The sequence below is a fragment of the Cervus elaphus genome, chromosome 5 (assembly GCF_910594005.1).
Source record: "Cervus elaphus chromosome 5, mCerEla1.1, whole genome shotgun sequence".
Lineage (NCBI taxonomy): Eukaryota > Metazoa > Chordata > Mammalia > Artiodactyla > Cervidae > Cervus > Cervus elaphus.
Window position 1 is genome coordinate 66,626,546 of NC_057819.1, and position 25,263 is coordinate 66,651,808.

At 41.7% G+C, this 25,263-nt stretch overlaps 1 protein-coding gene across 1 annotated transcript in view; it reads left to right on the forward strand.

Moving 5' to 3' along the window:
* The first annotated feature begins 11,060 nt into the window (after positions 1-11,060).
* The window catches only part of LRAT (lecithin retinol acyltransferase), a 154,563-nt gene continuing 140,360 nt past the window's right edge, over positions 11,061-25,263 (forward strand). Inside the window, exons 1-2 of the mRNA XM_043902675.1 lie at positions 11,061-11,263; positions 22,555-22,623. The gene's annotated coding sequence lies outside the window, so the exon portion shown is untranslated. The remainder of the gene's footprint in view (positions 11,264-22,554; positions 22,624-25,263) is intronic.

A 25,263-nucleotide genomic window follows, 5' to 3' on the forward strand; every position in this document is an offset into this window, starting at 1 on the left:
ACAAGGTTGACTTTTACTGTCTTTCTTAAACCTGGATTTTAGTTATTTTGTAATTGCATTTGTATTTTCAGTCCAAGTTTAAAAGGAAGCAGTTTTTCAATGATGACCACATGGTTCACATGGTTCAAGTAAATAGGACTTGATGAATTGAATTCTCTCAGTAGCTTAAAGGAAGGTACATCAGTTGAATGGTCCAAGGAAACTCAAATCAATGCTGACAATGATAAGTCTATTTTTCTAACATTAAACCATTTCCAGATCTAAGCTAAATTTATAGCCTTACTCTTTAGAATTGGATTTCCTTAAAATAGCAAAAAGAAATGACCTGTTGACACTGTTGAAAATCAGTCCAACCTAATAGTTAAAATATACCACTAAGGAAAAAAGTTATCTGTTAGAATATTTGCTTTGTTTATAAAAACAGCCCAAGGAAAGTGAAAATGAAATTTTTTCCTTGATAGTCTATGAACAACGTGCTTTTAGTTTCACTATGTAAATTAAAGACAGAAAAACAAAGTGAGACAGGTAATACAGGGTTCTCCCTGGGGGTGGGGTAGCAGTCACAGACTGGGTTTTGAGCTTCTTAACTTTTCAAAGAAAGTTTCACTGGATGTGTCCATGGAAGCATACGGCTGAGGGCAGGGGTGTTCACAAAGTGCTGTGGCTGGGATATAGGAAACTAAGGGTTTAAGAGAGAAGGATTATCCTAATTGGAATTACATCAAGAGCCCCAAATGGCCAAGAATCAGCCCTTTTCAATACTGACTGGAGATAAAGGAATGTGCTGAGGCCGCCCTGGATTGATACAAAGTGAAATGGAGAAGAAGTTAGATTTAAGCCTTTGATGAGACAACTTGGTCCCTTACTGCATTCCTGGTTGGTTTGTTTGTTTCTATCTTCACGAAATTTGCAATTTGAGGTCCCTTGCCCTGTGAAAGAAATTTCACCACTAATTTTCATTTTTCTGTTTGAGAAACTCTGATCATTTTGTCCAATAAATTATCTTTGGAGAAAAACAATGATCTATTCCCAAAGAAGAAGAGAAGGTAAGAAGAATGCTGTCAGATCAACAAAATGATTCATCTTATCCTACTTAATGCCCACATTTACTTTAACTTCCTATCTTGAATGAGGGCAAATAAACATTTGCAAGACTTGTATCTTTGTTTTAAATTGTAACTACTTAGGTTAGCTTACTACCTTACTGTGATTTGGCTTTAGTCCCTCCTGTTCAAAGTTAAGTCCTTAAAGAATACACTGTGTACAAAGGCTGACTCCTTATTGACATTTTGAAGGAACTTGCTTCATCCCTGAAAGGTGACATGGTTGCTACCTTTCTTCAAGCAGAGATTGGTGTGTGTGTTTTACCTTGAGTGATGGAGCAGTAACCTCTGATCAGTAAATAAAGATATGATTTGTAAACACCCAAATGTTTGCTGAATGTTTTGCAAGGAAGACTAGAGTTTGTAAACCACACCCCTAGTTGATAACCATTGTGCCTGCAGGACTAACTGGGACAAGCTTATTCATCAAGAAACAAAATAAGTCAAAATTCAGAACACTGTGTTTCATATTTTATAAAGAACACAGAGGAAATTCCTTTTACCAAGATCCAGAAAACTAATTGCTTAATCACACATCAGTCTAGTTCTGAAACTGCCCAATATTCTTACCTCAGTGCTTCCTGTGGATCTCACTCAATTTGCTCTATTAAGTCAATTTCATTGATATTTAATTCCACATCATCTCATTGTGGATGTGGAAGGCCCCTTCCTCAACCCTTTCATATCTTCCTCACGTGGTAAACTGCCTCTGGATCTGACACATGGGCCATATAGAAGCATTCTAGGAAAATTCCTGAAATAATGCTTGATCAGATATGCACCCCCAATTTGGTTAAAAGGTCACTAAACATTTCCCATGATGCTCCTCTGCTGGCTCTCAGACCAAATGCTTGAAGTTCTATATGCCAGACCCTCCTTGTCCAACACAATAAGCAAAATAGACAAAACTCTGCTTTCAGGAAGTTTACCCTCTGCTGGAGAGAATGAGGCAATAAACAACATATTATGAAATGCTTAAAACAAAAACCGAAAACAGCCTCAGGGTGTCCGTGCTGGGTGCTGTGACTTTGCTGGGTTTGTGGTGGGCGCGTCGCAGAGTGCATGGCTGGCTTACCACTGGCACTTGGAGGCCTCGGGAAGGTGGGTGGTTTGGGGCCAACATACATAGTTTTTTTGATTTGGGATTGTCAGAAATTTGACAAGCTCAGCTAAGTGACAGAGTAAGAATAAAGTAGAGGAAGCTTGTAAAAGTTAGTCCCCAAACACCACGAAGTCCACCTATCCACATCTGCTCACGAGTGTCACCTCTGGGATCATGCCTCATGATGCCATTTTCCTTATCAAAAACTTCCAAGGACTCCTTCAGTGTGTGCAAGTCGCTTCAGGGTCTGACTCTTTGCAACCCTCCACCAGGCTTCTCCGTCCATGGGGTCCTCCTGTCAAGAGTACTGGAGTGGGTTGCCATGCCCTTCTCCAGGGTAATCTTCCCAACCCAGGATTGAACTCATATCTCATAGTCTCCTGCATTGGCAGGTGAGTTCTTTACCACTAGGGCCACCTGGCAAGCTCAGAAGCCAAGGATGTGAGCTCCTAAAGATAGGTTTTAGGAAACAACCCTTGGGAGAGAGTTATGAAATCAAATAACACAACTGAGGTGACTAAAGTAGTATTATAAATCAATTTAATGGTGTAAGAATAATATTTTATTTCTTTATTAAGCACTCAGAATTTCTTCTACATGACTTTTTCTTTAGAATGCGACTTAGATTTTTGTTTTATTTTGTTTAAAAATGCAGATCTCTCAGCTTTGTTTTGAATATACTGAATCAGTGTAGCAGGGTTGGACCCCAAGAATCTGCATTTTATTAACAAGCTTCCCCAGATGATTACTAAGCCCAGGAAAGGAGGAAAATTCCTGGTAGCTCTGGGCTGCAAAATAATCACACTGGCTCTACATAAGGAGGCCCGATTTCTGCTCTATAATCTTAAAGCTCACATAATTCCACTTTGTTATATTGGATTGGCCAAAAAGTTTGTTCAGGCTTTTTTGTAAGATGCTATGAAAAACCTGAACAAACTCTTTGGCCAACTCACTTATTCAAGATACACGAAATCAATTATTGTGACAAGAAGAATAAAACATCAAACTACTTCAGTTTCTTCTATTTAAACTAAAATAAGATTTTTGGTAATTAAATTTATTGATATGTACTGCTCTATGAGTTTTGCTTCAATGCTGCCAAAGCAATGAAAAGTAACTGGCGCCAAGTCCAAGGCCTTCACACAGTGCAAGAGTCCTTGTTTATACGAAGGATTCAAGAAACAGTTTCAAGGCCTACAAGCACTTTACAGAATAGACCAGAAAGGATTTAGGGAAGGATAGAATTGGGAGGATGTGGAGGGGAGAAAAGGATCAAAAATAGTAGCTTTGAGGAACAGAGGAGATGGGGGACCATTAACAGAAATCAGCAAATGCGAAGAAGGAAGCGGTTTAGGGCAGAGAGGAGACTGGGCAAAGTTTCCAATATTTTAAGTCTGAGCAGCTGCAACAGCCTTGGAACTCTGGAGTCAGAGATTTGGGGACGAAAACTGATGTTGAGTTGATGGTTGGCAATGAGAGTTTCCCAGAAGAAAATGTGGTGTGAAAATAAAAGGGCCTGGAAACAGAACTTGGACCTGAATTTAAGGCTATCAGAACAGACAGATAAGGAAAGAATGGTTCTGTGCCTGCCTCACTCCCCAACCCTACAAGACCCCAAACACTTTCAAATCTCCAAAGTGAAATCCCTTGGACTGAGTTCACCTATTTATCTGGACTTGGAATACTTTCAAATTAAAAAATAATAAATAATATTATATATAGAGAACCTTTTCTGTTGGATAATATGTCTAATGATACAGAATGAGTAGTGGGGTAGTCATTTCACTTATTTGGTGTCCTAGGGAGCCAGGAGCAGGTAGACTATTCTAGTAAATGGATTTTGTTTTCTTTTCCAAAAACTAAATACATGTATTGAGTTTCCTGAAGGGCCTGGGGGAAACTGTTGGATTGCACAGTGAATGGGCTTAATATCACACATGTTATTGTAAATGCCCATGATTTGAAGGGCTTGCTAGAGCTGTGACCAGATATAAGGAATTTATGTACTTTTTTTTCAGGCCCTAGGGCTGAAGGCAGACCCTCTCGGATGTGTTATGTAACAGAGCCGCCTGCTGGTGAAATTGGACAACAACAAGCACACTGATGTGGACACACACCTATCCACTCAAACTGCCTCATAGATATTGTATGTACAATATCTTCCTGCCCATTCCTTTTGTGTGTATATTATTTGTTGTCTGAGTGTTAGATTTCTTTGTTTTTGTGCTGATGAAGGGATGGCGAGGCAATAACCATCATCAGCCACGTTGATGACCAGCATTCAAAGTGGGTCCTCCAGTCAGAACCCTGGATCCAGAATTTGGGTATGCACCATCCGTCTGGGCCTGGTGGAGCTGTGCGTGCTGGCTCTGTTTGGCTGTACTTCCTCCTGGGTCTTGGGATACTACATAAATAAGCCGAAGATGATGCCCATATATTGGCTCCTGGATTGTTGTGAAGACAACAGTCTGGGATCCCTGAACTCAAAAGCCTGTGGACTCCCAAGCCAAATTTTCGTATTTACAGCATACTCAGCTGTTTTAAACACAGCCTCAGTTCAGTTCAATTCAGTTCAGTCGCTCAGTCGTGTCCAACTCTTTGTGACCCTGTGGACTGCAGCACGACAGGCTTCCCTGTCCGTCACCAACTCCCGGAGTTTACTCAAACTCATGTCAGTGATGCCATCCAACCATCTCATCCTCTGTCGTCCCCTTCCCCCACCTTCAATCCCTCCCAGTATCAGGGTCTTTTCCAGTGAGTCAGTTAGTCGCATCAGATGGCCGAAGTATTGGAGTTTCATCTTCAGCATCAGTCCTTCCAAAGAATATTCAGGACTGATTTCCTTGAGGATTGACTGGTTGGATCTCCTTGCAGTCCAAGGAACTCTCGAGAGTCTTCTCCAACACCACAGTTCAAAAGCATCAGTTCTTTGGCGCTCAACTTTCTTTAGAGTCCAACTCTCACATCCATACAGGACTACTGGAAAAACCATAACTTTGACTAGATGGACATTTGTCAGCAAAGTAATGTCTCTGCTTTTGAATATGCTGTCTAGGTTGGACATAGCTTTTCTTCCAAGGACCAAGCATCTTTTAATTTCATGGCTGCAGTCACCGTCTGCAGTGATTTTGGAGTCCCCAGAAATAAAGTATCTCATTGTTTCCATTGTTTCCCCATCTGTTTGCTATGAAGAGATGGGACCAGATGCCATGATCTTAGTTTTCTGAATGTTGAGTTTTAAGTCAACTTTTTGTTGCAGGATATAAAATTAACACACAGAAATCCCTTGCATTCCTATATACTAACAATGAAAAAACAGAGAAATTAAGGAAACAATACCATTCACCATTGCAACAAAAAGAATAAGATACTTAGGAGTATATCTACCTAAAGAAACAAAAGACCTATACATAGAAAAGTATAAAACACTGATGAAAGAAATCAAAGAGGACACAAACAGATGGAGAAACATACCGTGTTCATGGATTGGAAGAATCAATATTGTCAAAATGGCGATTCTACCCAAAGCAAACTATAGATTCAATGCAATCCCTTCAAGCTACCAATGGTATTTTTCACAGAACTAGAACAAATAATTTCACAATTTGTATGGAAATACAAAAAACCTCGAATAGCCAAAGTAATCTTGAGAAAGAAGAATGGAAGTGGAGGAATCAACCTGCCTGACTTCAGACTCTACTACAAAGCCACAGTCATCAAGACAGTATGGTACTGGCACAAAGACAGAAATATAGATCAATGGAACAGAATAGAAAGCCCAGAGATAAATCCACGAACCTATGGACACCTTATCTTTGACAAAGGAGGCAAGGATATACAATGGAAAAAAGACAACCTCTTTAACAAGTGGTGCTGGGAAAGCTGGTCAACCACTTGTAAAAGAATGAAACTAGAACACTTTCTAACACCATACACAAAAATAAACTCAAAATGGATTAAAGATCTAAATGCAAGACCAGAAACTATAAAACTCCTAGAGGAGAACATAGGCAGAACACTTTCCGACATAAACCACAGCAAGATCCTCTATGACCCACCTCCCAGAATATTGGAAATAAAAGCAAAACTAAACAAATGGGACCTAATGAAACTTAAAAGCTTTTGCACTACAAAGGAAACTATAAGTAAGGTGAAAAGACAGCCCTCAGATTGGGAGAAAATAATAGCAAATGAAGAAACAGACAAAGGATTAATCTCAAAAATATACAAGCAACTCTTGAAGCTCAGTTCCAGAAAAATAAATGACCCAATCAAAAAATGGGCCAAAGAACTAAACAGACATTTCTCCAAAGAAGATATTCAGATGGCTAACAAACACATGAAAAGATGCTCAACATCACTCATTATCAGAGAAATGCAAATCAAAACCACAATGAGGTACCATTACACACCAGCCAGGATGGCTGCTATCCAAAAGTCTACAAGCAATAAATGCTGGAGAGGGTGTGGAGAAAAGGGGACCCTCTTACACTGTTGGTGGGAATGCAAACTAGTACAGCCACTATGGAAAACAGTGTGGAGATTTCTTTAAAAACTGGAAATAGAACTGCCATATGACCCAGCAATCCCACCTCTGGGCATACACACTGAGGAAACCAGATCTGAAAGAGACACGTGCACCCCAATGTTCATCGCAGCACTGTTTATAATAGCCAGGACATGGAAGCAACCTAGATGCCCATCAGCAGATGAATGGATAAGGAAGCTGTGGTACATATACACCATGGAATATTACTCAGCCATTAAAAAGAATTCATTTGAATCAGTCCTAATGAGATGGATGAAACTGGAGCCCATTATACAGAGTGAAGTAAGCCAGAAAGATAAAGAACATCACAGCATACTAACACATATATATGGAATTTAGAAAGATGGTAACGATAACCCTATATGCAAAACAGAAAAAGAGACACAGAAATACAGAACAGACTTTTGAACTCTGTGGGAAAAGGTAAGGGTGGGATGTTTCAAAAGAACAGCATGTATACTATCTATGGTGAAACAGATCACCAGCCCAGGTTGGATGCATGAGACAAGTGCTCGGGCCTGGTGCACTGGGAAGACCCAGAGGAATCGGGTGGAGAGGGAAGTGGGAGGGGGGATCGGGATGGGGAATACGTGTAAATCTATGGCTGATTCATATCAATGTATGACAAAACCCACTGAAATGTTGTGAAGTAATTAGCCTCCAACCAATAAAAAAAAAATTAAAAAAAAATTAAAAAAAAAAAATTAAGTCAACTTTTTCACTCTCCTCTTTCACTTTCATCGAGAGGCTCTTTAGTTCTTCGCTTTCCGCCATAAGGGTGGTGTCATCTGCATATCTGAGGTTATTGGTATTTCACCCAGCAATCTTGATTCCAGCATGTGCTTCATCCAGCTCAGCATTTTGCATGATGTACTCTGCATATAAGTTAAATAAGCAGGGTGACAATATACAGCCTTGACATACTCCTTTCCCAATTTGGAAACAGTCTGTTTTTCCATGTCCAGTTCTAACTGTTGCTTCTTGACCTGCACACAGAATTCTTAGGAGGCAGGTCAGGTGGTCTGGTATTCCCATCTCTTTAAGAATTTTCCACAGTTTGTTGTGATCCACACAGTCAAGGGCTTTGGCGTAGTCAAACACAGCCTAGATGAGCAGATTTTTAAATGTTTAGAAATGGCCTGCTTTGTATATCCTGAGAAACTGCATCCAGCATCTGAGAGCCACAGAGAAGCCTGGAGCTGTTAGAGACCTTGCTGGCCGGTACCCTTTGGGAGAGCCTGGAAGCAGAGACTCCCAGAGGGCCTGCCGAGCACCCTCCTCTAGACGCCTAAGTCCCTCCCCACCCCTCTCCCTGAGAGCCCCTTTACCTTCTCACTCTCTGTGGGGTGGTTCCGTGCGGCCTCTGAGGGCCCATAGCTTCTGTGTGGAATTCCCCTCCTCGTGTTCCAGATACAAACCTATCAAAGTGTTGCTCCAAACTTTTGCTTTTATCTTTTTCCCTGTTCAGCCCCCAGCATCCCTTGAACTCACTATACTGTGCAAATATTCCTCTCCTGGGTGGGGAGAGAGAGAGGAGCTTCATAAATGGACCCAAACCAAGCTGTACATGGTCATAGTCAATACACATCCTCTGTCCTTCCTCTTTGACTGCCCTTGCTCCCCTTCAGAAAGCAAAACCGTTTCCCAAATAGGAGCCTGGAAGGCGTGGAGGTACTGGCTATGCCTTCTCAAAGCGCCCTGAGGCCGGGCCTCAGAGGGGATAGAAGCTCGGTGTGCAGGCGCTCTACATACGCTATGATTCCTCAGGAAAGAGACAGGGAAGATGTCTGGAGCATGGGTGGTTGGTCGCGTCTGACTCTTTGTGACCCCACAGACTGTAGATTGCCAGGCCCCTGGTGGCCATGGAATTTTCAAGGCAAGAATATTGGAGTGGGTTGCCATTTCCTCCTGCAGGGGGTTTTCCCAACCCAGGAATCGAACTCAAGTCTCCTGCATTGGCAGGAAGATTCACCATTAAGCTATTTGGGACTCATCTAACTCTGCATTTGGTCAAGGATGCCTGTGTTCTCAGCATCACTAGTGGAGTTTAGGAATGTTGGAGCTGCTTGAAGAGAAAGCCCAGACCAGCGCTAAATCTAGGAAAGAGCATGAGTGACTGAGTCTAAAAGCCAGGGGCTCAGGTCATGAAAGCTTCATACACTTTGTTTATTTTATTTTTTTTAGAAAAATGGTAATGATAACCCTATATGCAAGACAGAAAAAGAGACACAGATGTACAGAACAGACTTCTGGACTCTATGGGAGAAGGCGAGGATGGGATGATCTGAGAGAACAGCATCGAAACATGTATATTATCAAGTGTGAAACAGATCACCAGTCCAGGTTGGATGCATGAGACAAGTGCTCGGGGCTGGTGCACTGGGACAACCCAGAGAATGGGATAGGGAGGGAGGCGGGATGGGGGTTCAGGATGGGGAACACATGTAAATCCATGGCTGATTCATGTCAATGTATGGCAAAAACCACTACAATATTGTAAAGTAATTAGCCTCCAAGTAGTAAAAATAAATAGGAAAAAAAAAAAGCTTCATATACTTTGGAGACAATTCATTCTATCTCCACATGGCTGAATGTATGAAAATAGCTTCTCTCTTCTTCTGGTTAATTAATAATCAGACGGGGGGCCCCACTTACAAGCTCTGTGATCCTGGACAGTTCCTTAGCCTGTGTTTACATTTCTTTTCCTGTAAGACTGAGAAATAATAGTACCCACCTGGTATATTTGTTGTGCGGATTAAGTAAGATCTTAGTTCATTTTTCTTCCAACTGAGGCCGTGTAACATGAGAGCTGAGAGTGTGGACACTGAAGCCAGACCATCTGGCTTTAAATCTCAGCTTTATAACTTACAGCTGAGTGACCTTGGAGAAGATACTTTTTTTCTGTGTCTCAGTCTCAACTGTAAAATGGGGATAATTACAGTATTCATCTCATACCTGCTAAGTGCATGCTTGCTAACGTGCTTCAGTCATGTCTGACTCTTCGTGATACTAAGGATGGTAGCCTGCCAGGCTCCTTTGTCCATGGGACTCTTCAAACAAGAATACTGGAGTGGATAGCCATGCCCTCCTCCAGGGGATCTTTCTGACCTAGGGATTGAACCTGAGTCTCCTGCACTGGCAGGAGGGTTCTTTACCAGTAGCCTGTGAAGCCCCATTCATCTCACAGGGCTGTTTTATTTAATGTGCTAATAAATGTAAAACATTTAAGGAAATGCCATAAAAGCTGATTTTTATTATAAAGCAAATAAAGCTATTAGAACAGTTTCTGGTAAATAGTAAGGACTCAATAAATGTTGACTTGTATTATTTATCACAAAATTGTCTAGACAATCCATAACCTTTATTAATCATCCTGTAAAGAAGGGAGGCCTGGTTTCTGTTTCCTTTTATTTTGCTTCTTCTAACTTGAACTCTTGCTTTGCTAAACTCAATCTAAGAAGAGAGCACCACTGGACTTGAAAGAAAAGCCCATTAATGGAAACAAAACAAAAGATTAAGTTTAAAAAAAGAGACAGGCGACCCTTCGTTCACTAACGATTAACTAGATTGTGACTTCCTGTGTGTGGTTCTTTCCCATCGTTTTCAGTACCTAGGAAAGAACCTATGTGGTCATCATGTGCCCCACAGGCTTTGATCAGATGGTATTTATAACTATAGGAAAACGAAGCAAACAGGTTCTTCACCGCCCTGTCTAGAGAAGCAAAGCTGGCCTAGATACAGTTCTCTAGCTGCTTGGAAAAGACATTGTTGTTTTTCTGTCAGCCAGTGGTGTGTGATTTTTTGGGGCCCCATGTACTGCAGCACGCTAGGCTCCCTGTCCTTCACCATCTCCTGCAGTTTGATCAAACTCATGTCCATCGAGTCGGTGATGCCATCCAGCCGTCTCACCCTCTGTCGTCCGCTTCTCCTCCTGCCGTCTATCTTTCGCAGCATCAGGGTCTTTCCAATGAGTGGCTGTTGGCATCAGTTAGCCAAAAAAATTTGGGGGCTCCCATGTATTTATCTTGTTTGATTTTTTTCCTTCTGAAACTCAGAATTTGGAAGGGAATGGGGAGTGCAGGGAGAAATTTTAACTTTTTGGCGCAAACTTCAAAAACAGAAGGAAGGAGTTGAACCAGCAACCCTAATCAAGGTTTTGCAGGCTTAATGGTTGCACCTGATCTCTGTTCAACGCGGGGCCTCCGGGCCGGGCTGGGCGCTGTGGCGCTCGGCCAGTAGGGGGCGCGCGGGAGCCGAGGCCCCACGGGGCGGCCGTGCGCGCGGGGCCGGTGGCTCTGGGCTTCCGCGCGCGCGACGAGCGGAGACGCGCCGCTGCGCCCGCTTCGGCGATTCTCCGGCCCGGGATTGGGCTCCCCCGGGCGCCTCCTCGGCCGCGGGGTCGCGGAGACTGGGCACCTGGGCGGAGGCGGGGGACCGGCGAGCGCTGGAGGGCCCCGTCCCGCCGCACGCCGTGCGCTCTGGCCGCGCCTCCGCTTTCTGAGGAGTCAGGTAACCGAGAGGCGGCCCTCACTCAACGCGCGCGGCGGCCGCGTCCACCCCGCGGTCCGGAAAGGAGAGGCGGGAAGGGAGGGCGCCAAGTCAGCTGCAGCCGTAGCCCCGGTCGGGGCCCCCGGCCCCGTTGGTGGTACTCGGACTCTGCCAAGCCAGAGCCCCGTCAGGCTTCGCGGCTCCGGAGGAGGCTCGGCCCCTGGGGGCCCTCGCGGATCCTCTCCCTGGCCAAGTGCCCGCCTTTCCTGGCCTGTGATGGTCAATCCTCCGTCCCCACTTCGTGCAGCTCCTTTTCGTCCATTCCCCGCTCTTCTTCCCTTTGGAAATTTTCACTTCCTAGTCTGCAAAATCGTTCAGCAGATGTTGGCAACAGTGGATTCCTTAAAGGAATTGGGGTTGACTATTGGGGGTTGAGTTTGAGCGGGGCACCTTGATAAAGTCAAGTAAAGGAAAGAGCATGCGGAATCAGATCCCTTCTCTTCAAGTCCTGACTATACATAGCACTAGTGACATCTGGTAATCAGGCCTGATTATTTACATGGGAATCTAATTATTCACATGGAAATCACCTAGCAAAATGCAGTGAGCAATGAACACAGAATTCATTTTGAGGAGATGTAAACCTTCCTTTGCATTGAATTGTGTTTGACACCTGGGCCTGCCCTCTTTGCAGTGTCTGTCTACTTGATTTGAGGGCCATTGCCTCTGTTATGAAATGCCAAACCTTGGACTGTCATTGTGCCCCCAAATTCTACTGACGTTCATTCCTTTTGGGTTATGGTCTTAGTATTCTTTTAAAGCCCCCCTCATGAATGGCAGTTACCATGGGAAGGATGGTCATAACAGGTAGAAGAGCCTGGTCTGGAATTCAGGAACCAAGGCTCACTTCTGAAGGCCTGTGTTCAGGGTTTTGTTCTGGGCCCCCAGTTCTATTGCCAACTGGCTACGTGACCCTGGTTGTTCAATTTATTTAATCTTTCAGGACCTTGTTTTTCTCATTTCAGGGAAGCTAGTAACACTAATAGCCTCCTAGTATTCTTGCCTGGAAAATCCCATGGACAGAAGAGTCTGGCAGGCTACACCCCGTAGAGTCACAAAGAGTTGGACATGACTGAAACAGCTTAGCAGGCACACATTGGCCAATGACTGTGCTAAATTCAGTAGTCAGTCTTGACCTTCACCCTCCTTGACCTATCAATGGTATTGGACCAAATCAATCATTGTCTCTGTAAAATTCTTTCTTCTGGAAGTCTTATGATTTCTGTCTTCCTCCCTCCCACTCTTTCTTAGTTTCCTTGACTGGATCCTCTTTGTTTCTAAAAGTTAAAGTGTGGAGTGCTGTAGGCCTTTCCTCTGACTCACTTTGTAAGTTTGCTAGACCCCACATTTATGCCTCCAACGTGGACTTGTCCTCCTGTAAAACCCATATTCAGGTGTCCAGCTGCCTTTTTGATGTCTTTTATAAAAGGCATCTTAGAAGTAATATGTTTAAAGCTGAAACTCCTGATCTTCATTCCCACACCTGCTTCCCTCCATCCCCCAGTCTTGTCTGTCTCCGTAAATGGCAGTCCCATCTCTTCATGCTCAGGCCAAGACCATTGCAGTCAAACTTGTCCTTCACCATCATTCTAGTATAAAGCACCACCCTTCTGATTGGACTGTAGAAATGCCCCCTGCCTCGTCTCCCCTTGCCCTTCTACAGTCTTTTCTTGTAGCTGCAGGAGCAGTCATGCAAGTTAGTCATGTGCTGTGTTGGTTGAAAGCCGTCCAATGATTTGTCTCCTTCAGAGTAAAATCCAAAGTCCTTAAAGTGACCTAAGAAACAGTGATTTAGTCTCAGCTCCTTTTCTGGCCTCATATCTTTCTTGCCGCCCTCCCCTCTAGTTATTAACACTGCCGGCACATTGACCTCCCAGCTATTATTATGGGTTGGTGCAAACATAATTGCAGTTTCAGACCATGAATTTAAAATCTTTATAAGTAGGCTCAAAAACATCTTTATTAATCAAAATAGGAACCAACACAATCAATGCATTTGATACAATAAGAAATAAGTTTGTTTATTCCTGTAGCAAAAAAATTTGTGCTTCAGAATTCAATGAACTCTTGGAAAGCATTTTCTGCCTCCTGCTGGTTGTGGAAGGGTTTTCCCTGCATAAAGTTGTCAAGATGCTTGAAGTGGTAGTTGGTTGGTGAGAATATGACAGATGAAGCAAAACTTCGTAACCAGATTCATTCAACTTTTGAAGTGTTGGTTGTGTGACATCAGTTGGGCGATGTGAAGAATTGGGCCCTTTCTGTTGACCAAAGCTGGCTGCAGGTTTTTCAATTTTCAGTGCACCTCAGGGATTTGTTGAGCATCCTTCTCAGATGTAATAGTTTCTCAGGGATTTAGAAGGCTGTAGTGGATCAGACTGGCAGCAGACCACCAAACAGTGGCCATAACGTTTTTTTTTCTTGTGGAAGTTTTGGCTTCCAAACTTTGGTTTGGCTTCTTCTTGATCCAGTCACTGAGCTGGTTGTCGCTAATTGTCCTATAAAATCCACTGTTCGTTGCGTATCACAGATCGAGAAATGGCTCATTGTTGTTGTGTAGAATAAAAGAACACAACTCTTTAACATGATAGCTTTGGTTTTTGGTCAGTTCACGAGGCACCCACTCATCGAGCTTGCTCGCCTTTCCAGGTTGCTTTAAACACCAGATGACTGTAGAATGGGTGACGGCTGACTTCTCTGGCAGCTTCTCATGTCGTTGTAAGAGGATCCGCTTCAGTGATTGCTCTCCATCCGACGTCGTCAACTCCCAAAGGCTGTCATCTCCTCTGTAAAACTGCTTGAACCACCCTTGCACTGTATGTCCATTAGCAGTCCCTGCGCCAAACGCATTGTTGATGTTGCAAATTGTCTCGCTGCTTTGCAGCCCATTTTGAACTCAAATAAGAATGTTGCTCAAATTTGCTTTTTGTCTCACGTTGTTTCCATAGTCTGAAATAAATATAAAGCACACAGCAAGTAATAAGTCATTAGCAAAAAAAAAAAAATAATAATAATGATAAAGCAAGAAATGCTCTTTAAAATGAAGTATAACATAACTATATTTATTTAAAAATGTGTTCCAATAATCAGACAACAAATTTTAACAATGCAAAACTTCAGTTTCTTCTGCACCAGCCTAATATTCCAATAGGCCAAGAACATCCCTGTTTTGGGGACTTTGCACTTAATAGTCTGCATCTGGAACACTCTTTCTGCAGGTGACCCATGGCTGGCTGGCTGGCTCTACTTCCTTCAGATCTCTGCTCACTCAGATATCTTATGAAAGACCCCTGCCCTTGACCACTCCATACTCAATAGCTACATTTCTACCCAATCCTGCCTAGGACCTCCTAACCCCTTACTTTGCCTTATCTTTCTCCACCGCACTTGCCAACTGGACAAATATCTGTTGGGTTTCTTTTTTCCTCTTCCCACACCCTCGCCAGAATGTAAATTCCAAAGACAGTTTTGTTCACTGCTGTGTCTCCCATGCCTGGAACAGTGTTTGGAATGTGTCTTAGATGACTTGGGATTCTGTAACAAAATGCCAGAGACTGGGTAGCTTACAAACAACAAAAATGTATTTCTCAGAGTCCTGGAGGCTGGAAGGGGATCTGAGAACAGGGTGCCCGTATGGAATGGAAAGGCCTCTTCCTTATTGTATCTTCACATGTCAGAAGACACTAGGGAGAATCCCAGTGATGACCCAAGCACCACCCAAAGGCCTCACCTCATAATACCATTCTACTGGGCATTAGGACTTCAGCGTATGAATTTTGATGGGACACAAACATTCAGTCCAAAGCAGCAGGTAAGGTTATCAATATGTCTTTATTGAATGAGTGAGTCTGTAAAGTTAATACTTCTATCATGTGGTTAAAGTTAGGATCACATTGTGAATACACTTTTTATTCTAGAAAGAACCCTGGTTTACAGTAACACAAATCTGGCTTCAAATCCTGGTTACACACACTTTATGGTGTGAACGCCTCAGAAGGTCTGTTTTCTGTATTTGTGGGATGGATATAGTATAATGCCACAAAGGCTTATTGTGAGTATAAGGTGAAACATTAACACACATAAGACAGTTAGTTATGAGGAGGCTAAAAAGTGAGCAGCTTTGATAATTTATGTATGGATGTGCTTTGTAAAGGATTCCAGGTGGCTCAGTGGTAAAGAATCTGTCTTCTAATGCAAGATATGCAGAAGACTCAAGTTCGATCTCTGGGTTAGGAAGATCCCCTGGAAGAGGGACTGGCTACCCACTCCAATATTCTTGCAGGGAAAACCCCATGGACAGAGGAGCCTAGTGGGCTACAGTCCATGGGATTGCAAAGAGTCGGACATGAATGAGCATGCATACACACTTTGTAAGTTCTAAAGTCACATACATACATATTGCATGAAAATTACCAAGGACTGTCATATGCAGTGTACTGTTCTAAATATTTCAGGGTGAAATGAGCATTTCAGTGCTCATAGAATAGTGCAGTTTAGAAAATGAATAGTCAGTGGCACCTATACCTCATGTGTTCTAATGGAATCAATTGTCTGACATCCATTATTCCTGCGTAATTTTCCCTTATCCTTTGGCCCTGCTGTGCCAATATATAGGCAAAATATATTATTTTCTTTTAAAGTAAAACAAAATTTAATGCATTTAGACAATTTTCAGAGTAGCAATTCTGTTTAGTGAAAGTGGACTTTAAGCTTGGCCCAATTATACAGGCAATAATTCCACAGAGGTGCAGTAATCACTTTTTTCAGACGTCATCAAAAGACGATATTTTTGTTTTCTGTGGTAGTTTTTATTTATTATTATTTTTAAACTATTGTTAACATAGCATGGCAGAAAGATTATATCAGGAATGTGATATAATACAACTGTTTCCATTGATGTCTTAGAACTTACTGTTCCCTAGGCAGCTGAGAATGTCCTCCTCCCTTGCACTAAAGTTCAACTGTGATGCCTTTACTGCCTTTCCCAGTAAATAGAAAAATATCACACTACTACACTGAAGGTATATTTTACAATTACCATTAGCAGCATTACTGAACTTTCCATAATTGGGGTTCTACAGAGTTAAATACTTTTGAAACAGGCAACATATATTCTTGTTATCTCAGTCTCTCATAAAAACTTGAGTACAAATTCAGTCACTTAAGTCACTGACAGCTAACCCAAGTATACAGCTGGTAAGAAAAGCTGTCAGTTGCCATCTCTTCAGCATGGTCGTACTGCATGAATACTATTTTAGTTCAGTGCATAATGTTGTGAAGATCCCCTAGAGGAGGAAATGGTAACCCACTCCAGTATTCTTGCCCAGAATATCCCACGGACAGAGGACCTTACAGTCTGTGGAGTCACAAGGAGTGGGACGTGACTCAGAGACTGAGTACACATGTAATGCTAGGCCTCAGAGATTTAAAGGGAAATGTGGCATTTTTTTTTAATCTTTTGATAGTTTTTTTCCTGAAATTCCATATTCTTAAGACTCTAAGTAAGCTTAGAAGAGTCCAGGTCACTGTTGTTGGGGGGTGGGGGCTAAGACCCAGACCTAGTTTTGTATTCTTATGGGTAGAGATTTAAGAATCATGGTCTACAGGACTGCTAGATAAATGGAGACAGCTTCAGAACCTGCCTGGGAATTCCCCAGCCATCCTACTTGGGCTGTGATGTGACTTTTCCTTGGTTTGCAGCACCTTCTTGAGTACATGCAGGTTCAGAATGATTTCAAGAACCCAGGAAGCAGCTGAGCTTTCCCTGGATCCACACCCCCGCCTCCCCGACAGCCCCGCCTCCCAGACAGCCCTTCCCTAGCGGCCCAGTCTCCCCCGCATCCCACCTGAACAGAGCTAGACTCCCTACGGGCTGAGCAGGTGCCCCACCTGGTGCTGAGGGAGCCAACCCCCAACGAGTGAGGGTTCAAGCAGACAGAGGTGTCCTAGGCCTGGAGGAGAGGCTGGTGTATTTGACCTTAGGACATCACACTTGAAGAAGAAACTTCTTCAATTTAGAAGTTGGGTATGGCCAATAAGTGCCTTTATTTTCCAATAAAGTAAAAACAGCCTGATAAGCACTCACAGAACTGAGACCAGGTTTTATTCATTCTTGCCTGGCACAGTGCCTCTCTCACACAGAATATCACTTATTTATTAATTGTACATAGATTTATTCTTTAGGAATATCGATGAGTCTCTTATTCATCAGGAATTATGGAATATCTACATAATTTGAATTGTTCTGGTTAGCATTTACTTAACAATAAATAATTCTTGAGCACTGTGCTGAATCTTGGAAATACAAAACAGAACACAAGCTATTGGAGAGAGTCAGTCTTTTCTAGCAAGGGGGTCTCTGTTGCTTCTGCATCCTTGTCCCTTCCCTTTCTGACATGGGCTGCTTGGCTGGTTCCTGTGCACCGGAGGTAAGGCAGACTGATAGCCAGTTCTGCTCCTTCTTGAAATTTTCCACCGTTTCTTCCACTGGTTCAGATAGCTTTCATCAAGAAAGCAAATCTCATGAGCCTCTCCATTTGCTTCTTGACGAGTAAAACACTCACTGGCAGATATGATGACTTAAGAATCTGAACAAGGAAACATTTAAAACTGCATGGCTCTCATTTGCAATGGAGCTCCCCTCTGTTTTGGAGTTTGCGTTGTCTCTGCAGCCTATGGTGGTCATTAAACCACCTGTCAGCCACAGACTGGGCTTTGTCTGCTCTCTGTGGTATCCATTTGTTCTTGTCTTGCTTTTCTCTCTTCCCACAATATTCCCACGATCGCAGACACAACCTTGTTTGAATTTCATACTTTTACTAGGCATTTTGACTTGAAATCCCAAAGTCAGATTTATCATCCGTCTCTGAAATCCCTAATGAAAAGATTCTGTTTTGTGTGCAGTCTGTAGAACAGTTTAATTGGAGATTGACAGACATTTCATCAGATAGTTCTGCTTCTCATCTCAGAGTAGTTTCTGTAGACCTTTCTGAGTTCAGATGTCCTGGAGAAATAACGTAGAATTAATTATAGATACATTTGTCTTTCAAAAATTTCTCCTCATATGTTAATAGTCTTTTTGTATGTATATCACATCATGTCTGAATTTGCTCTTTTATGACTGTAAAAGCCACCCATCGTCTCATGGCATACTATCTTGTAGCATATTATACAGGGGGAAATATGTGAATAACTTCTCAGTAATTAAGAAATACTTCTGCACTGCCCTTATGTATTTGCATAAGACTTTGCTGTACCAAGGTCTCTGATATAGTAGAAAGTGTTTCCCTGTGAAAAACCTTTACATAGAATCTTTACAGTAGGCATGAGGAATTTCAACAGGTCAGAAGAAAGGGATTCTATGGCAGTTAATAAGAAATTAGAGGTTGAAGTACTCCTTCATTATGACTCACAGCTCATGAAAAATGAGAGATATGTGAAGAAACCTTTAAGAATAAGAGCTCTTTTGAAATATATTCTCTATTATTTCAACCAACTTTTACTAAGTGCCCATCGAGTACAGTGCTGGAGACTTAGGGACCCCACATTAAGACAAAGCTCCTGCCTTTCAACATACCACTGTTTAGGAGAAAACAGTATCTTATGATAGTATTTTTCTTTAGACTTTTTAGTTCTCTTGTTTTGCACTTTGAGAATTGCCTTTATTTTTAGTTAGGGAGTAACTTGAAGACAGCCAGCTATCTTAGAATGAGGTAAGGAGCAAAACTAGAGGCTTGATTGGAGCAGATTTGCCCTTTGACCTCTCATGTTTACATCAGACCAGGTAGTGAGGGGCAGAGTTGATTTTTGTCTGAATTGATTTATAAGCTTGGAATAGCAAAGATTTTACACCTGGTGAATTAAAAATAGATCATTTCTTTTATCAACAGTCTTTGCCATTTGAGGGAAACAGCTTCTGGGGGGCACTGGGCATAGGGAAATCTGCTGTCACTGTTGTAGATATTTCTCTACTTCTTGTCTTTTCTGTTACCCTGTAATTACTTTTCTTTAGTTAGCGTGGTTCAGTGTGTGGATTTTCACCCCAAAATGATGATGCTTGGATGTAAAGAACAATGACCAAAAGCTCACTGTGATAAAATGATTTCCCATGCATAACCCCAAAAAGCATAAGTGTATACCCACAGCATCTGTACTTGAATATGTAAAGCGAATAAGATCTTACACATTTTCCCAATTAAATCAAAGTTAAATTCCAATTAAACATTTTTGATTAAGTTATTGTTAATATTAAGTTTAAAAAGCACAAATACTTTGTGCTTTACTTCTAGTTCCTCAGCTACTATCTGTAGAGAAGCTGGATAATTTGTTTTCTTTTAAATTTATTTATTTTTAATTGTAGAGTAATTGCTTTACAATGTTATATTGGTTTCCACCTTGCATCAACATGAATTATCCATAAGTATACAATGTCCCCTCCCTCTAAAACCTCCCTCCCACCTCCTACTCCACCCCACCCTTCTAGGTGATTATTTGGTTTTTGATTAATTCTCAGAGATAACCATATGTCTGCTAACTGCTACAAAAGTAAAATAGTCTGTAAGTTAAGTAGTGTGGTCATTTTAATGGCCAAGTAACCACACATGGGTGGTTACAAGGAAATGATTATGTGATTTATTGTAAAACTTTAAAATGTGAGGTCTTCTTAATTTTTGTGAAGTCTTCTTCAGGCTTCCATTGTGGCTCAGCTGGTAAAGAATCTTCCAGCAGTGCAGGAGACCTGGGTTCGATCCCTGGGTTGGAAAGATCCCCTGGAAAAAGGAAAAGCTACCCACTCCAATATTCTGACCCGGAGAATTCCATGGACAGTCCATGGTGTCATAAAGAGTTGGACATGATTGAGTGACTTTCACTTTCACTTCTTTTTTTCTTATTCTTGGGGAAAAAGTATAAGTCTTTGGCTATTTGCCATCACATAAGTCAGAATTATCCTGAGGAAATATAGCTAACTGCAGAAGAACTTTATTCTAAAAGATGGATAGCACAGCCCCATGTATTATGTACACAAAAACTAAAGGCCTAAATGCCTAACTGGAAGGGAATGGTTGAACAGATGAGGAGATCTCCAGACGATGAAAACTTAAATACTCAATAAAATTATGTTTATGAAAAGCTTTCTTGACAAGGAAATTTTTTATGCTGTCATATATGGTACATGATAAATATCTTAGTCCTAACTTTGAATATTTCTGTTAGTTCCAGTGGATTAAATTTTCTCCTTTTAAAATGTAGGGCCTAGATATTGGCCTGAGGCATGGACTATCCCAGCAGAAATTCCATTTAGACAAGAGAAACATTCACATGATTTAGCTTGTTAGAAAATATGTAAAAGTCTTAGTATAATTATGCCATCAACTTTGTGATATTTAGTCTATGTAAGTACCTGCTTTTACTTGGTAGAATTAATTTTTAAAAAATGAACCCATAGTAATAAAACTAATTATCTAGCTTGTGCTTTAAACTGTAGTTTGATTGAAAATGAGATACTTTTGAATAACTACATCACTCCCAGTGACTCTTAGTTCAATCTACCATTTTGGTCTCCTGTATCTATTTCTATAATCTTATCAACTACATGTGAACTTATTGGCGTCTATTGAGAATTAATGTTGGGTTTTCAATATGAATGCTCAGGGCTTGTATAGTGTTAGCAATTTTAGGTTTTACTAGAACTTTGGAATTAAAATTACTAATAGATCACAAAAGAGAAGTGATAGTTTTTAAAGTTATTATCATAATGCTCAAAATTCTCCAAGCCAGGCTTCAGCAGTATGTGACCCGTGAACTTCCAGATGTTCAAGCTGGTTTTAGAAAAGGCAGAGGAACCAGAGATCAAGTTGCCAACATCCGCTGGATCATCATAAAAGCAAGAGAGTTCCAGAAAAACATCTCTTTCTGCTTTATTGACTATGCCAAAGCCTTTGACTGTGTGGATCACAATAAACTGGGGAAAATTCTTCAAGGGATGGGAATACCAGACCACCTGACCTGCCTCTTGAGAAACCTATATGCAGGTAAGGAAGCAACAGTTAGAACTGGACATGGAAAAACAGACTGGTTCCAAATAGGAAAAGGAGTACGTCAAGGCTGTATATTGTCACCGTGCTTATTTAACTTCTATGCAGAGTACATCATGAGAAACGCTGGGCTGGAAGAAGCACAAACTGGAATCAAGATTGCTGGGAGAAATATCAATAACTTCAGATATGCAGATGACACCACCCTTATGGCAGAAAGTGAAGAGGAACTAAAAAGCCTCTTGATGAAAGTGAAAGAGGAGAGTGAAAAAGTTGGCTTAAAGCTCAACATTCAGAAAACTAAGATCATGGCATCTGGTCCCATCACTTCATGGGAAATAAATGGGGAAACAATGGAAACAGTGTCACACTTTATTTTGGGGGGCTCCAAAATCACTGCAGATGGTGACTGCAGCCAGGAAATTAAAAGACACTTACTCCTTGGAAGGAAAGTTATGACCAACCTAGATAGCATATTAAAAAGCAGAGACATTACTTTGCCAACAACAGTCCGTCTAGTCAAGGCTATTGTTTTTCCAGTAGTCATGTATGGATGTGAGAGTTGGACTGTGAAGAAAGCTGAGTGCCGAAGAATTGATGCTTTTGAACTGTGGTGTTGGAGAAGACTCTTGAGAGTCCCCTGGACTACAAGGAGATCCAACTAGCCCATCCTAAAGGAGATCAGTCCTGGGTGTTCATTGGAAGGACTGATGCTGAAGCTGAAACTCCAATACTTTGGCCATCTCATGCGAAGAGTTGACTCATTGGTAAAGACCCTGATGTTGGGAAGGATTGGGGGAAGGAGGAGTAGGGGATGACAAAGGATGAGATGGTTGGATGGCATCACCAACTTGATAAGGACATGAGTTTGAATAAACTCTGGGAGTTGGTGATGGATAGGGAATCCTGGCGTGCTGCGATTCATGGAATCGCAAGGAGTCGGACACGACTGAGCGACTGAACTGAACTGAACTGATCTTTATTTCATCACTTTGGTGCTGATGAAAGTTCCATTTATTTTGAACATAATTTTAGACCTTTCCATTGATTGATCATATTTTCAAATTCACATCAGACTACTTCTTTTCAGGCAACGTAAATATTACAATTACTTAGTGTTTAATGTAGCTTTGCAAGTAATTAAAAGATTGATTAGTCTATTGCCTTTGAGTTGATTGCATACATTTTATAGTGCATGACACATTTATTTTTATATTTTAGGACTTGGACTATGTTCCTGATTTGTCTAGACTGCCATGGCTCCATATATAAAGGACATTCATCAAAAAGGTAATCTGAAAAATGTTTGTCATTAAATCATCTTAAGTTCCTATATTCAGTGCCATGTCAAATTTTAAGAATGAGAGATGTTTTTTAAGAACATAGCATTTTTTCCAGTTTGAAGATGGTGATGTAGAATGACTTATGGTCATCTCCTCCTGTGAGATCACCAAAATCACAACTATTGAACAACCATGGACAGGAGGATGCTGAAAACGTTAGTTACTCAGTCATGTCTGACTCTTTGTAACCCCATGGACTGTAGCCCACCAGGCTCCTCTGTCCCTAGAATTTTCCAGGCAAGAATACTGGAATGGGTTACTATTTCCTTCTCTAGGGGGTCTCCCAACCCAGGGATTGAAACTGGGTCTCCCATATTGCAGGCAGACTCTTTACTAACTGAGCCACCAAGGAAGACCCTGAAGGATGCTGGAACCTACCAGAAAAAGATACCCCACGTCCAAAGATAAAGAAAAAGCCACAGTGAGAATGGGGGAGGGGCACAATCACAATAAAATCAAATCCCATTCTTACTGAGTAGGTGACCCTCAAACTAGAGAACAATAATACCAAAGAAGTTCTCCCACTTCTGAATGTTCTGAAGGTATGAAAGTTCTGAACCACATGTCAGACTTCCCAGTCTGGGTATCTGACAAAGGGACTGGAAATCCCCAGGGAATCTGACCTTGAAGGCCAGTGGGATTTGATTACAAGACTTCCACAAGACTCCCAGTCTTGGAGGGCACAAACAAAACCTTGCTCGCACCAAGACTCAGAGGAAAGGAGCAGTGACTCCACAGGAGAATGAATCAAAGCTACCTGCTAGTGTTGGAGGGTCTCCTGTGGGGATGTGGATCAGCAGGGTTTCACCACAGGGATGGGGGCACTAGCAACAGCAGTCTGTGAAGGTCACCTTTGGTGTAAATCCTCTTGGAGGTTGCCATTAACCCAACCATAGAACCCACAGACCTATGAAGGCTGGGTCACCTCAGGCTAAAAAACCCCACCCATCATCAGATATTTGGATTAAAGTTTTACTGAGCAAGCCCAGCCCATCAGAGAAAGATCCAGCTTTGCCCACCACCAGGCCCTCCCATCAGGAAGCCTCTTAGCCTTCTCCATTGGAGAGCAAGCAGAAGAAGCAAGAGCCACAGCCCTACAGTGACTGAAACAAAAACCACATTACAGAAAGTTAATCAGCATGAAAAGGCAGAAAGTTATGTCCCAGATGAGAAAATAATAGCAAATGAAGAAACAGACAAAGGATTAATCTCAAAAATATACAAGCAACTCCTGCAGCTCAATTCCAGAAAAATAAATGACCCAATCAAAAAATGGACCAAAGAACTAAACAGACATTTCTCCAAAGAAGATATTCAGATGGCTAACAAACACATGAAAGGATGCTCAACATCACTCATTATCAGAGAAATGCAAATCAAAACCTCAATGAGGTACCACTACACACCAGTCAGAATGGCTGCTATCCAAAAGTCTACAAGCAATAAATGCTGGAGAGGGTGTGGAGAAAAGGGAACCCTCTTACACTGTTGGTGGGAATGCAAACTAGTACAGCCACTATGGAGAACAGTGTGGAGATTTCTTTAAAAACTGGAATTAGAACTGCCATATGACCCAGCAATCCCACCTCTGGGCATACACACTGAGGAAACCAGATCTGAAAGAGACACGTGCACCCCAATGTTCATCACAGCACTGTTTATAATAGCCAGGACATGGAAGCAACCTAGATGCCCATTAGCAGACAAATGGATAAGAAAGCTGTGGTACATATTCACAATAGAATGTTACTCAGCCATTAAAAAGAATTCATTTGAGTCAGTTCTAATGAGATGGATGAAACTGGAGCCCATTATACAGAGTGAAGTAAGCCAGAAAGATAAAGACCAATACAGTATACTAACACATATATATGGAATTTAGAAAGATGGTAACAATAACCCTATATGCAAGACAGAAAAAGAGACACAGATGTACAGAACAGACTTTTAGACTCTGTGTGAGAAGGTGAGGGTGGGATGTTCAGAGAGAACAGCATTGAAACAAGTATACTATCAAGGGTGAAACAGACCGCCAGCCCACGTTGGATGCATGAGACAAGTGCTCTGGGCTGGTGCACTGGGAAGACCCAGAGGGATGGAATGGGGAGGGAGGTGGGAGGGGGGATCGGGATGGGGAACACATGTAAATCCATGGCTGATTCATGTCAATGTATGGCAAAAACCACTACAATATTATAAAGTGATTAGCCTCCAACTAATAAAAATAAATGGAAAAAAATTATATATATATGTATATATATATAAAAGAAAGAAAAAAAAATAAAAAATAAAAAAATAAAATCCCAGAAAAACAACTAAATGGAGTGGAGATAGGCAAAATTCCAGAAAAAAATTCAGAATAAGGATAGTGAAGTTGACTCAGCATCTTGGAAAAAGAATGGAGGCAAAGATTGAGAAGATGCAAGAAATGTTTACCAAAGACCTAGAAGACCTAAGGAATAAACCAACAGAGATTCTTTGAGACCCCATGGACTATACAGTCCATGGAATTCTCCAGGCCAGAATACTGGAGTGGGTAGCCTTTCCCTTCTTCAGGTAAAATGTTAAAAGCGCCAAGGGAAAAATG